The following is a 14,144-nucleotide window of genomic DNA, read 5'->3' as shown; positions in this document are numbered from 1 at the left end:
CCCTTCTGGTGCTGGCTCCGGGGTGAGTGTACTTTCTAGGACTCTGTGGGTCTCCCCAAGGAGCTCTCCAGTGAGGCTGGGAGAGTCTCCCGACCTCAAATCCCACAGGTGTTTTCAATCGCTGCTTTTAGGCTTTATTTCCTGTCGCTGTTACCCTGGGTTGCGAGGTCTGTGTTGCTGCCCATTTTCCCCTGGTTTAACTGCACATGAATGTGTAACTGCAGACAGCCAGCTGCCTAGCACACCTCACTGGGTCCACTCCTTGCCTCCTGCACCTGAGGTCTGCCACTGGGTCCATCAGCTGCACCTGTGCCTCTGGGGTCTGCCAACTGCCACCTGCACCCTGCGAGCCCTCATCTGCCAGCCACCACTTTTTCCTGCCAGGACCCCTCAACCCCTCTCCATAGGTCTCTGACTCCACCCCTCCTTACCGGTCAGGATGAATGGTTGTCAGACTTCCATTCAGTTCATTTCTTTCTGTTCTGGTTGTTTTCTTGTTTCTAAATTTTTGTTGTCCTTAAGTTTTGGTTGTGCGAGGAGGTACAGTGTGTCTACCTATGCCTCCATCTTGGCTGGAAGTATCATTTATAAATTTAAAATAACAAATTAAGCAAACAGGCAGAACAGGGACAGAGTTATACATATGGAGATCATTTGAAGGGTTATCAGTTGTGAGGGGGAAGTGTGAGAATGGAGGAAATGGTGCAGGGATTAAGAAGTACAAATTGGTAGGTACAAAATAGACAGGGTAATGTTAAGAATAGTATAGAAAATGAAGAAGCCAAAGAAGTTATATGCATGACACATGGACATGAACTAAGGGGTGGAGGGTGTTGCCAGAGGGAATGGGGGAGTATATGATGGATGGAGGCAAAGGGGAAAATACAGGGAAAACTGTAACCGCATAATCAAAATATATTACAAAAAGAATAAAAATAAAGGAACAAATTTAAAGGACACATGGTCATAGACTAACGGGAGGGTGGTAATGGGAGGGAAGTGGGGAGGGTGGGAGGGGGGACTGGATTGGGAGTAAAAAGGAGAAAACTGTATTTGAACAATGATTAAAAAATAATAATAAAAAAAGAAAATGTAAAAAAAATGAAAAAAAATAATAAAAATAAAATATATTTTAAAGTAATTTTTATTTATTATCGTACTATTTTGTTAATAGTTTTGTTTTATATTTATTAATGGTACCAAAGTTTTATCTCCCACCTAAAATATTATCAATAATGTTTTGGAGTCTTACAAACCTGCCATCTTCTCAGATCACTGACCATCTGAATAAAGCATTCCTGAAGATCCAATCCCTGTCTCTGCTTATTGGGTCTTGTAGGTGACAGGCAGCACAAATGCCAGCTTTTCTGGTTTCACTTCGAGGTGCAGCAGGCTGGTGCACCTCATGTCTAGGACATCATTAAATTCAACGATAGGGAATTGTGTCCTAGGAAAATAAAATAGTTTAGAAACACTAGTCATAAAAGACAGAAAAATGTGGATACCATACTGTTTGAGAATTAGAAGGATGCAGGTGGGGGCATACAGAAACTTAAGAACTGGGATTTAGAGTGTTAACAAGATTGGATAGATGATTATTGACGTGAGAAAACGAGAAACGGCACAAAAAGATAGGATGCAAAGGTGTCAAACAAAGGCCTAAATTAAGTGAACCCAAGAAGCATTCAGGCATGCTGGAGCCTGTTTGGAGGCCCTAGTGGCCTTAGGAAAAGTGCAGTGACTAGATGCGATGAGGCTGAGGGTTATAATCCAGAAATAGAGCTCCCCTGTAATAGAGGCAACTCTTTAACATCCAGGCCTGGCTCCTAAGGGGCAGAGAAGGGCAAGGTGACTGATATTGTCTCTGGACTCTAACTACAGTGTGGTACCCAGCACTCATTATCTTATAGACTGCCCTCAAGGAGAATGAACTTGGTGACTGGGGAACTGGGGGACCATAAAGAAATGGGGGAATAGAGTGCTGAATTGCTAAGGGAAAAATGAGAAACTAAGAACTCATTGAGGCTTGGTGTCTCAGGAAGGAAAGTATGAAGTTATAATCTTTCAAGTTCAGTATGCCAAGGAGGAGAGCAGCAAGAGGAAAGTGAAAGAGAATGCCAACCACATGGCTGACCATGAGTGGAAGACCAGAGACCAACATGAAGGGGTGGGAGAGGAGAGCTGGAAGATCATGGAAGCCCCTCACAAAGAAAAGTTTCTAATAAGCCTGGCGTGGACTTCAAGGAGAGAGATGTGCTTGTTATGAACACTGAAAAGGGATTTATCTGCTGAGGTGGAGTCCCCATGGTCAACCAAGGGCCCACATTTTATAAATAATAAAAGCCTAATGTCTATTTGCTAATAGGGGCTTTTTTCATGCCCTGTGTACCAGGACAAACCTCAGGCTGAACTCTCGGGTTCCCACATTATGCCTGCTTGTTTATACCACCTTAGTAACCACTGCAAGGAATCACTGTTTTTTGTTTTCAACCAATGGACTGAGCCATGCCCCATCCAGTCAGAACTGCACAGTTTGTATACTTCATTTACATTAAATGGACCTAATTGGGAACCTGGGCAGGCACCTTTGTTATAAAAGGCAGCCAGCCTCCCTTTTGTCATTGGGAACACAATTTTTTTTTAATTTTATTTATTTATTTTTAGGGAGGTAAGGGAGGGGGGGAGAGAGAGAGAGAGAGAGAGGGAAAGAGAAAGAGAGAAACATCAATGTGCGGTTGTTGGGGGTTATGGCCTGCAACCCAGGAATGCACCCTGGCTGGGAATCGAGGGAACACAATTTAAGTTGCTACCTGAATCTTCATCTCCTGAACTGCAGCCCCATTTGCTCAAATAAATGCTTTATATTTTTTATTACAGTATCAACTTATTTTGGTCTACAGTGGTATTCTAGTGACCTACTAATGGATGATAAACCATAGATTTCTGTTTTATTGCTGTTGTTATTTATCATAATCCTATCAAACCTCAGGCTGTTGTGACTCAAGAAACTTCTTGAATCAGGGCTTTCTGTAAGGGAAGTTACTCCAGTTATTCTGGAGGATAGTCTTGTACAGAAACTTAATGAAGCAGAAGCATCTGCTTTGAGTCCAACAGACCCAAGATTAAACTATTCACTAGCCCTGATACTGAAGCCAGGGTAACCTCTCTAATCTTCAATTTCCTCAATAGTAGAATGGAAATTGGAAACATATAACTAACTCTTCCCATAAATTGGCGATAATAAATAATATGTCCTCAGTATACCTACTACATCACCCTACAGAGCATACAGAGAGCCAATAACTAAAAGGGGGCAGTCCAGATAAGGAGTACATTCCCAAATATTGCAAATCAGATTTTATTCAGTACTAAGTAAGAGCAGCCCCAGGAAATCAATGAAGCTGACTAAATAAGCCCAGAAACTGGCAGGTCTACTGCTGGGTGCTATTCACAGCAAAAAGATCTGCTCTGACCATTAAGCAGTCCATCTTAATCATCTTCAGAGTAGACTCCTAAAATGCTACTCCTCTTTCCAAGCCCTTCAACTGAACCACTAACAGAGAGGCTCTGGTGAAAGGACTATGCATAGAGCATGCAGTACATTTGGGGAAGAACTGAATTCTCCTACTGCCAGGCCCTGAAACAGTGCATGTTCGTGCATGCACACATATGCCCCTGTGCACACATGTGCTCTTAAATACACAAGCATGTGTGTGTTGCTGGGCAATGTGTTTCAGAGGGCATCTTTAATAGCCTTGTTATATAATCTGGATTTATTTAGGTAATCTTAAACCCTGATGAAGTTTAAACAGAAGAGAATGATTTCCTCAGATAAATCCAAAATTAATAATTAATTAGGAGAGAGTATGAGAATAACAGTTGTAAACTTCCAAGCAATGGATGATATACCAGCAAATAGATAAAGTCTCTTTGGTATAGGAATGCAAGCCAGAAATCTAAACTACTTCCCACTGGAGTTCAATTTTCCATAGTTCTTACTTTAAACTTTGAAGAAGTTACAATGCTGGCTCCATGATGTTTTATGTTTCTGTTGTTATGATTAATTTATATTTGTGTTTTACTCTGAGTACATTTGTTTGTTTTCATAGCCCCTCGTTAGAGTGGAAGCGGTAATAACACACTCCCAGAGAGCTGTTCCTCTCTTAGAGTATCATGCGTGAAAGAAAGGAGGCCATTTCACAAGACCCTAGTGTGACCCAGCAGGCTCTTGCTGAGAAATTGATTTATTGTTCTACTTATTTATGCATTCATTGATTAGAATAAACATACAAATTTGTATGTACTTTGTTAAAACAAATTTGAAAAAGATTAATTGAAAAATGTTTCTAATCACATTGGATTCTTAAAAGTATGTATTAGGTACTGCTGTACAAGGAGTCCATGTTTTCAATAATCTCCTTTTCTTGTGACTTCTCAGACCTAGTAAAATCAGAAGCTTATATTTCTCAAATTTCCCCAGGGCAAAGGTACAGGTCCTGAAAAAAATCAGAAGAGGCTTCTATAAAAGTCAGAGTAGATTAATATATGCAGTTTGTAGAAAAAGACATGTACAGAGTTATTATTTTGCCAATTTTAGAAAGAGACCAAGACAGGACCTAATCATTTAATTAGTGAATGGCCACTATCATAGATTAGAAACATCTGCTCTTTGTAGCAAATATGAGACCTACTCCTCATGTCCCTACAATTTCAACACCTCCTTCTCCCTTTATCCTTTCTAAAGAGTTATTATATTGACCAAATCAAGAGGTAGGCAGTTCCCTAAAAGTTAAAGAAATGATTAAGATAATTTGAAATTTAGATGTGTGGAATTTTATTTTCTGGAAATTTTAAAATAAAAATAAGACTCACCACACTTGGATTTCCATGAAATACCAGTACAGAGAACAAATGTATTGTTTTGTGCTCTAGCTCAGACCATGGTAGCATCTGAGCGCTTATAGCCTTATAATCTCTACTGAAGACACCTTGGAATGAACACCATTAAATCTCTGACCTCAAACCTAAGCCTCCAGGAGAAGGCATGATTGAATAAAGGATTTTTGTGAAAATGTAGGAATTTCTTAATCATGCTGATTATTTTAATTCAACACTTGAGAAATGATTCTGACCTGAAAAAACTGGTAAAAGGAGCTAAGAAGGCAACTATCAGACAGGAAGGTGACATGGGCAACCAGGAAGTTGGCATAATTCAGACTTGCAGTTTAGCTGCCAAATTTGGACATGTACACAAGGAAACAGCAGAAGGGAGATGGGATCTGGGTGGATGTGCAACTACAATCAGAGATCTGACTCCCAGAATGCCCCAGGTGTCATGTCCCCAGGGCAGTCTGGACTAGTGAGCAGCATGAAGAGAAAGGTGCCTCCATCATTGGCAAATCTCCATCAGCTGGAATGAAGCTGCAGCTGCAGTGGTGGACAACTCAGAGCTTCTCAGAGGAGAGATTCTGTGACTTGCTGTGATGGTGTGAGCCTGCAGAACCAGGGTACACTGATCCCCCTCCAGCAGCTGTCTGCAAACAGATGTGGCAGCATTCCAGATGTGTGGAGGCTGGTTATGTTTTACACAGAAATTTTCCCTCACTGGAGGGAATAAAAACACTCTGGAAACCCCCTCCTTTACAGAGAGGGAGGAAGGCCTGGATATTTCACGATACACCATGTTCTGCATGATTCTATGTTTCTGCATCTTTTAAGCAATCCTCACAGTCTCCTTGGATGTCTTTTGTCACTGCACTGAATTTAAGAAAGAAAATACTCTGTTGTGTCTGAAAGGATATGTGTCCTAGATAAGAGCTGTGTGGCCCTGGTATCAATTCCACCTCTTTTCCAGGGTCCTTTCCTAAATACACAGGGAAAATATTGATGAAATAAATGCCAAGTAACTTTTGGTGGGCAGAGTCTGTGGAGAGTTTCCTGAAAAAGAAAGAAAAATGAGAGACTGGCTGGAATAAAAAGATGCAAACAATGACATCAGCTTTAAATTTTGGAGCATGTAACTCAGCAAGCAGAAGATTGTGTCCTATTCCAGTACATGCCTAAAAAATGGTAACTGAAAATGCTAAGAAAGAAGTCACCAACTGAGGCTTTGCAATGTTATCTACTTCATTTGGCAGGGTCTGTGCCAGGCTGACCTGCTACTGATGCCTAGTGCTGCAGCCTGCTGTGTAAATCAATGAATGACCCATCCAGCTTTTTTAAAATGTTTTATTTATTGATTTTAGAGAGAGAGACAGACAAATGGAGAGGGGGAAAGACAGAGAGAGAAATTGATTTATTGTTCTACTTATTTATGCATTCATTGGTTGCCTCTTGTACTCGCCCTTACTGAGGATCAAACCTGTAACCTCAGCAAATCAGGATGACAACCTAACTAACTAAGTTACCTGGCCAGGGCCCTCTCAGCATTTTATAGAAAAGTGGAGCTCTACATTATCTATTCTGGGCAACAGATCACCTCTATTTTTTTTATCATGTTAAGAACACTTAATTTGACAGCTACTTTCTGAACATTTTAAGTGCACAATACCATATTGTTAAGTATAGGCACAATGTTGTACAGTAGGTCACTAGATCTTAATCATGTTACATAAGTAAAACTTTATACCCATTGAGCAGCAACCCCTCAACCCCCTCCCACCAGCTCCTGGCAATCACCATTCTACTTTCTCTTTCTACAAGTATAATTCTTTCAGACACCTCATATAAGTGGAGTCATGAAGTGCTTGTTCTTCTGTGACAGGCTTGTATTACTTAGCAAAATGTCTTTCAGGTCTATCCATGTTGTAGCATTTTATAAAATTTATTTTTGCTTTTTGGTTGAATAATATTCTTATGTATGTGTATCACATTTTCTTTATTCATTCATCCATTCACAATTAGATTATTTTCATAATGTGAATATTGTAAACAGCATGGTGATGTACACTGGAGTGCATTTATCTCTACGACATTCTGATTTCAATTCTTTTCAATAAATACCCATAATTGGGGTTGATAGATCAGATGGTAATTTTAGTTTTAGGTTTTTGAAGAATCACCATGCTGTTTTCTCTAGTGGCTGCACAAATTTACATTTGTGCCAACAAAGCACAGAGATTCCAATTTCTCCACATCCTCACTGAAACTTGTTATCTTTTGTGGGGTGGTTTTCTACAATAGCCATTCTAGCAGGTATGAGGAATCACCTTCAAATTTCACTAAACATGTTTTCCACATTGCTCTAAAAAGCATTATGACACAGGGTCAGGACATATTTTACAATTGTCTTCAGTAGAAAATAGAGCTTTAAAACTCAATATTTTGTACTAAAAATTTAGAGTCCAGTAAGATAAGATGGTATAGAGAGAAGTCAAACACACACACACACACACAAACAAAAATCCCACCAGGTTTGACCCAATTCTACCATTTAATAATTGTGTTGTATTTGGCAAGCCACATCCTCACTGACACTCTGTCCCAGAGTGGTTATAAAAAGTATAAGAGAAAATGTGTACAAGAAAACTTTGGAAACTATAAGACAATATAAAATGGAAGAATGTATTAATACTATTGATAATACTTGAGTATGCTAAAGTCAATTGTATTTGGCTATGGGATAAACTTCTCCACTTTTTACACTTATGTTTATTTTTACCTGACATTTAAAGATACCGTTAAAGAGGGAAATTGGTTGTGAATACACTATGAGTTCTGAGAGGAGAAGACTATACCAGGATGTCACCTAGATATCTGGCCTGAGTAACTTGGTATGTCATATGTCAAGATCTGGAATGCATTAATAAGACACGTTTTGAAAGGAAATATAAAATATTTATATGTCAATCAGGGTTCTTGCAGAGAACATGGCATCTTCAAGTAATTAAAAGGAATTTGGTAGAAAGCCTAATCACAAAGTTTGTGTGCAAGGTTTAAGGAAACCAACAGGGGTAGTGCATTACCCCAGCAGGGGCATTACCACTACTAGACCCAAAGAAGACAGAGAGGGAGTAGTTGCTAGCAGTCAGAGGGTGTCCTAATAAGAACTGAGCCTTAAATACAGCAATACAACCTACCTCCTGGATGGAAGCAAAGATAATGAATACTCTGACTTCACTCTCTTTCTTCTTGCTCTCTGGACTCCTGCTGGGACCTTCTATTGGCCAAACCCAACAAGAAGGCAGAAGGTGGAGATGCCCAATCATATAGTTCATAAAAGTTACCCTCTCTGTGCACAGAGTAAGGAGGGGAAGAGTAGAGAGTGGATTCAATGCACAAAATTAAATATTCTTGTTCCTTGGATGAAAACATTATGATGCCAACACAGGAGACACACACAATCCTAGCAGTTGCTCTGTCCTCTCAGGATAAATTCAGTCATAATTCCACTGGAAATGTGAAACATTAGCCACTGTCAATACTTTTCATATACAATATAAGACATTGGGGTGGTGTGGAGAATCAATTAATATTAAACACAGATCAACTCTCATAGCTGGTCATGAGACCCAGTTGATAAACATGGCCCCTTCCAGTCACTGTGGCCTGACAGGGTTTTCTACGAGAATGTAGCTAAATCTTCTTCTTCTTCTTTTTTTTTTTGGTGGGATGTGAGTGATTTATTGGGTTGCCCCAGTTTTCCTTTTAGCAGAACTGTTGGGGAAAAGAACAATGTTCAGAGGCATCCTGGTGAATCCATTAAGTTCCAAGCATGGCCCTTCATGCTCTATCGTGTAGCAATGCAGGGTGATGGGACAAAGAGGCTGACTGAGATCCACAGAGTGGCTTTTCTTCACTACCTGATGATTGCAAGTCTCTGAAATGTATACTGTCTGGACATTTATGTAAGACATGAATATTTACCTACTCTGGGCATATTCCGAAAGTTCACTCAACTACTACTTTCCCCAAAGCTTCTTGCACAAATATTTGAAATTTTTAAGTTCTTATCCAGCAGATCCACTCATCAGTCACTTCCCATGAATGAATGTAGATCCTTATGAGGCCATCCTCTTTTCACATGAACTGGACTGGATATATTATATGAAGTTTGGCCCTCTGGGAGGCTTTCCCTTCACATCAGGGGCAGCCCCACATAGGACTACAATGTGGCTGCTGTAGATAACAACTGTAAACCAGGCTCACATTATTTTCTCCTCCACCAGCCATTCATGAGTATGAGTCAAGGCTGAAGTTCCAAAGTGGTACAGGCAGGTATCAGAGCGAGGGCTATCTACTTGCACAGTGTACTTGGACTTGGACTCCTGTTTTGTATATGCCATCTCCACTTGAAAATGTAATGTTATAATTCAGTGCATCAGATGACACCCAGGTCACTGAGAGAAGCTGGAGTCACATAGTCATTTCTCTTCCTACACAATCTGGAGCTGCTTTTCAAATGAAGAATTGTTGGCAGAAGAGACACATCCTTATTCCAAAATGTTGACCTTGTTCTTCAAATCTATATTTAGGTCTTTTCAGAGATATCTAAGAACCACTGATATTTCCATTACTATTGGATCTAGTGGGACATGTGACCCAACTGCCAGGACAGTTTGTGATACAGCATGAATGTGCTTCAGAGCCTTCTATTCTTCTGGACCCATTCAAACCTATCATCTTTATGGATTACTTGATAAATAAAGTGGCATGCTTGAATGTGGTTTATGTTGCTTTTAAAATTCAAAGAGAACTGTCCATCAGGTGCCCTTTTCTTTAGTCAGTGGTTCAAGGTTTGACAATTTTCCTCACTTTAGAAGGGATATCCCAAATGCCTCCAAGAAATTAGACCCCTAGAAACTTCAACAATATTTCAGACCTTTGGGAACCACCCTGCCTGGTATCAGAAGCTGTAACCCCTGCCAAGGCTAAGGCTGAGGGAACGACCTTGGACCATAAGCCAGCAAGGAGACAAAAGCTTAAGCTTATCTCCCTGGCAGGATCACTGCTTCTGCTCCTTTTACTTCACCTGGCCCCCAATGCTTGGTCGGTTAGCCAATGATGGGTAAGATTCCACAAGGGGGGAATGATCTAAGACAGGCATGATCACGTGGGAGGACCCCAAGAAAGGACTTTGGGGGCTACAGCAAGATGGGTTGATGGACCCTCACCCCCTTTGTCAGGCTTTGACATAGCCTGAGTCCTCATTGTCTGTGAGAAAATCTCCTAATCTCTTGGCTGCCTTACTTCTCTTGCTCCACCTAAGCCTGAAACAATGATGGAGGGCGGTGCTGCCCTGTGCTGGAAAGGGCGGGTTCCCCAGGTGATCAGGCCTAAGAAAGAATATGTAAAATCTTGTGAAACCTGCTTTGTTTAGAATGCTCTCAATTAAATGATAAGGGTCCAAACAAGAAGTAAGTTTGTTCCTTAAAGTTTGTTACAGCTCTTTAGCTATCTGACCCTGACTCAAAATAGGCCCTCAGAGTTCCTTGTTATTTGATCCTTACTTCCCAGCAATGAGTAATGAGCTTTACCTGAATTCCTGTGTAAACGAACCCAATAAAAGCTGTTGAGGAAAAGGCTCTTGGTTTTTCTCCTGTGAGAGATTGGCCACCTTTCCTCCCCAAGCAGATCATGTCTTGGTAGACTTATTCTCATCTGTGGAGGATAGGGGGTTCAGTGGGCAAAGCTCCCCCACATCAGATTCCTGAAATTTTGTGGTTATTTCCTCTCACTTTTGGGCACTCCCATGTTTTACTAAGTCATTTAGGGCTCTTGCTGCATCTAGAAACAAGTTCCTATAAGCATAATGATATCCAATGATGTTTTGAGGCATATCAGGTATCAGGTTGCTTTTACACTGTTATGATAGAGAGTAGAATTGACATAGTTCAAGGCAAAGCAGTAAAACAGAAGTGTAATGCTGTCTCTGCCATGTAAATGCAAATTATTTTCCACTCCCTTTTTTGACTAAAGCAGGGGGAATAAAAACATTTTTCAAGCTACATACCAATTTTCAGGTAGTGGTTTGCTTCAGAAAAATAGGTCATCATAAGTAAAATTTAGTACTTGATTAACTTTGCAGTAATTTATAGTCATTTAAAATACATCTGACTTTGGCACTAGCTAAATAGGTGAGTTCAAATCTTTGATAGTGGCCCTGATCTCTGAATGTTAGGCTGCTTTTGTACTATTTTCTTGGCTAGATGATCATGGTCCAGTTCCAAGGGCTTGTACTTGACCTTTTCTACTACAGTAGATTTCACTGTAAGAGTTGGGAAACCAATGTGGGAATTTTGCCAATTAGTAAGCATATGTATACCCATTACATATTCTGAGGCTAAGGAGATAACTACAGAATAGTTTTATGATTCTTCTTGACACTGTTAGACAAAACTTTGTCACCTGATCCCTTTAAGCCACATTCTGACTAGTGGGTCATAGTCATAATTTTGATTTCTAAGGATTAGCATCAAATCCCTGCCAGTATCTAATAATCTTAGATGATTCAGGTATTTCCCTTTTCTAGTGCAGAGCTGTCATAATAAATGGTGATGGATATATTTGTGACCTCAGTGAAGAATCTTTTCTTAAAGGAACTTGGTCTCTCTTTCAATGGACATGTTCAAGATCTATGGATTAGCTTAAGCCTGAAAGCTGATTAAGAAGTTATAAACCCCCACTATGGCAACTAAAGTTATTCTTCTACTCACCAGACATAGAATTTTTCTGCCAATATACAACAAGGAATACTTTAGTGTGCTGTCCATTAAAATCATTCCTAGGAATCAGCCATCACCACAGATCCCTGTGGGCCAAACCCTTTGAATATAACTCTACCCTTCTGTATTATTGTGGTAATTAAATTCACAATGTCTCTGAGAACAGAACACAGCCACCTGATCTCCATCACTTAAGAATCTCATTTCCTAGTGAGATTAGAGAATATATTTCCACAGCAGACTTCCCCACAACCGTCTTTAGTCTTCATAGCAAAACTGTTACAGAACAGGGCCAAGAGGGGGGCTACCATATACTATTACTGAAAGAACCCCCTACTAGGTTTAAATTGTCTGCTACCAGAGAAAAGACATCTTGCAATGCAGAGATTTGTGAAAAGGAAAGGAAATGTTTATTTAAAGCTATATAGATTTGAAGTAGTGACCTGATGTCTTCATTAAAATATCAAAGTCCTTTAGGATACCCACAGGTGCACACTGTCTTTCCTTCTCCCTCTGCCTTAATTTGGGGCACTGTATCTCAGGAAGAGAAGTAGATTCAGGCTCCTGGCACCATCAGCTGTGTCACCGTCAGGATCTCCAGTTTTGGACCCCAGTTAATCCAAAGTCATGTGGCACCTTCTCATGGCCCATCAACAAGTGTCTTTTCACCCTTTTTCTTCCAGGCAAAGTCTCTCCTGCTTCCTAAGCCATGTGGCCAAGGAGTGCACCCCAAGCTGTGGGGGTCCCCACTCTGGCCAAAACCATGTGGTCTTCTTTCATCAAGGTTGTGGGGGTCCCCACTCTGCCAAAAGCAAGTGGTTCTCTCTCGACAAAGCTGTGGGGGTCTTCACCCTGGCCAAAGCCGCATGTTTCTCCCCCACCAAAGCTGCATGTGTCCTCACTCTGGCAAAACCATGTGGTTCTCTCTGCACTGTCATAGCTGCGTGGTTCTCTCCTCCTGCCACAGCCGTGGGGGTTTAAATCCCCATGCCAATCTTCCTCTGTACCCCCATTTCCAACTCCTCCTACAATCAGTTACACCTACCAGCATTCCTGTATTTTTCCAAGTTTACTGGGCTGCCATCGTGAGTCTGAGCAGGTGTGGCCCCATGTCATGGAGCCAATCTTCTCCAAGCTCTCACACAGGCACTATAACCAGGGGGACCTGCCCCCCAGTTACATCTTGGGTGGAAGTTCCTTCCATCCCCCTGGCTCAAGGCATGGCCAAAGCTATTTAACATATCTATGCAACCAGTTAAAGGTTAGAGATATGTTAAATGACCATGCCAGAGGTTAGCTACAAAGCTGTTGCTGTACAAAACAGCTCTGCATATTCCTGGTCCATGTGTCCCTTCCCCCAACTCACACCTGTCGGGGGAAGGGGTGAGGGCATCCTATATATCTTTCTAATGTTTCCTGGACACATTGAGTTCTGGACCCCATTACAAATCCCTATTTGGGCCCCCTCTCTTGGCTGCATCCTGTAACAAAACCACTATATAGCTTCCTGAAAATGCTGGTTCATTTTTTAATGTCTTGGTGAAGGAAGTGTCTTCTGGGCCCTACCAGGGAATAAGGAGTAGCTGCTCAGGTTGCAGTAATGAATCTATGCCAACTTTTCTATCTCCCTTACCTCCACACTCTTTTCTGTACAACTGTGGTTCTTAGTCAGGAAAAACATGTGCCCTCCCCCTAAGGGACATTTGGCAATGTCTGTAGACAGTTTTGTTGTCACAACTGGAGATGGAGCACTACTGGCATTTAGTGGTAGAGACCAACAATGCTGCTAAACATCCTATAGGACATAGGACAGACCCCCCACAACAAAAAAATTCTCAAATGCACAATGCCTGAGAGCAAACTCAGAGGGGCTGGTGTGGTATCTGGACCTGGGCTTGAACCATTGTAAGGATGCTTGGCACTTAATTTTACCACACACACAGGATGAGAGCCTCAAGTATAGCCATTGATTCAAAACACAGTATCTATGGGGCTAGAGGCTTAAGTAACCAGAGTGCTGTCCAATGGGAAGAGAAAAATCCACAGAGAAGGTAATTCTTAGAATTGAAAAAATACAAGGAAAGAACCATGAAACACAGTTAACTAAACCAACAAACTGAAAAATCTCTAAACTTACTCATCTGGCATAACTACCACAGTGCACCCTCTGACCAACATCTCTCCACCCACTTCCTCCTGGTCCCTGGTAACCACCATTCTCCTCTCTGCTTCTATGTATTCCACTTTTTCAGATTCCACATGTAAATGAGATCATGCAATTTTTCTCTTTCTCTGTTTGCTTTATTTCACTTAGTATAATGTCCCTCAGTTTCATTCATGTTGTTGCAAATGGCAAGGTCTCCTTTTTTCCACTGCCTATGTTTTAGATAAAGAAATTGTAGTGTATGTATACAGATGCCATTGGCAGATGGACATTTAGGTTGTTTCCATATTTTGGCTATTGTGAATAATGCTGCAATG

Source organism: Phyllostomus hastatus, unplaced genomic scaffold, assembly GCF_019186645.2.
Source record: "Phyllostomus hastatus isolate PE091 unplaced genomic scaffold, TTU_PhHast_1.1 phas_contig_524, whole genome shotgun sequence".
Taxonomy (NCBI): Eukaryota; Metazoa; Chordata; class Mammalia; order Chiroptera; family Phyllostomidae; genus Phyllostomus; species Phyllostomus hastatus.
This window is presented reverse-complemented; position numbering follows the sequence as displayed.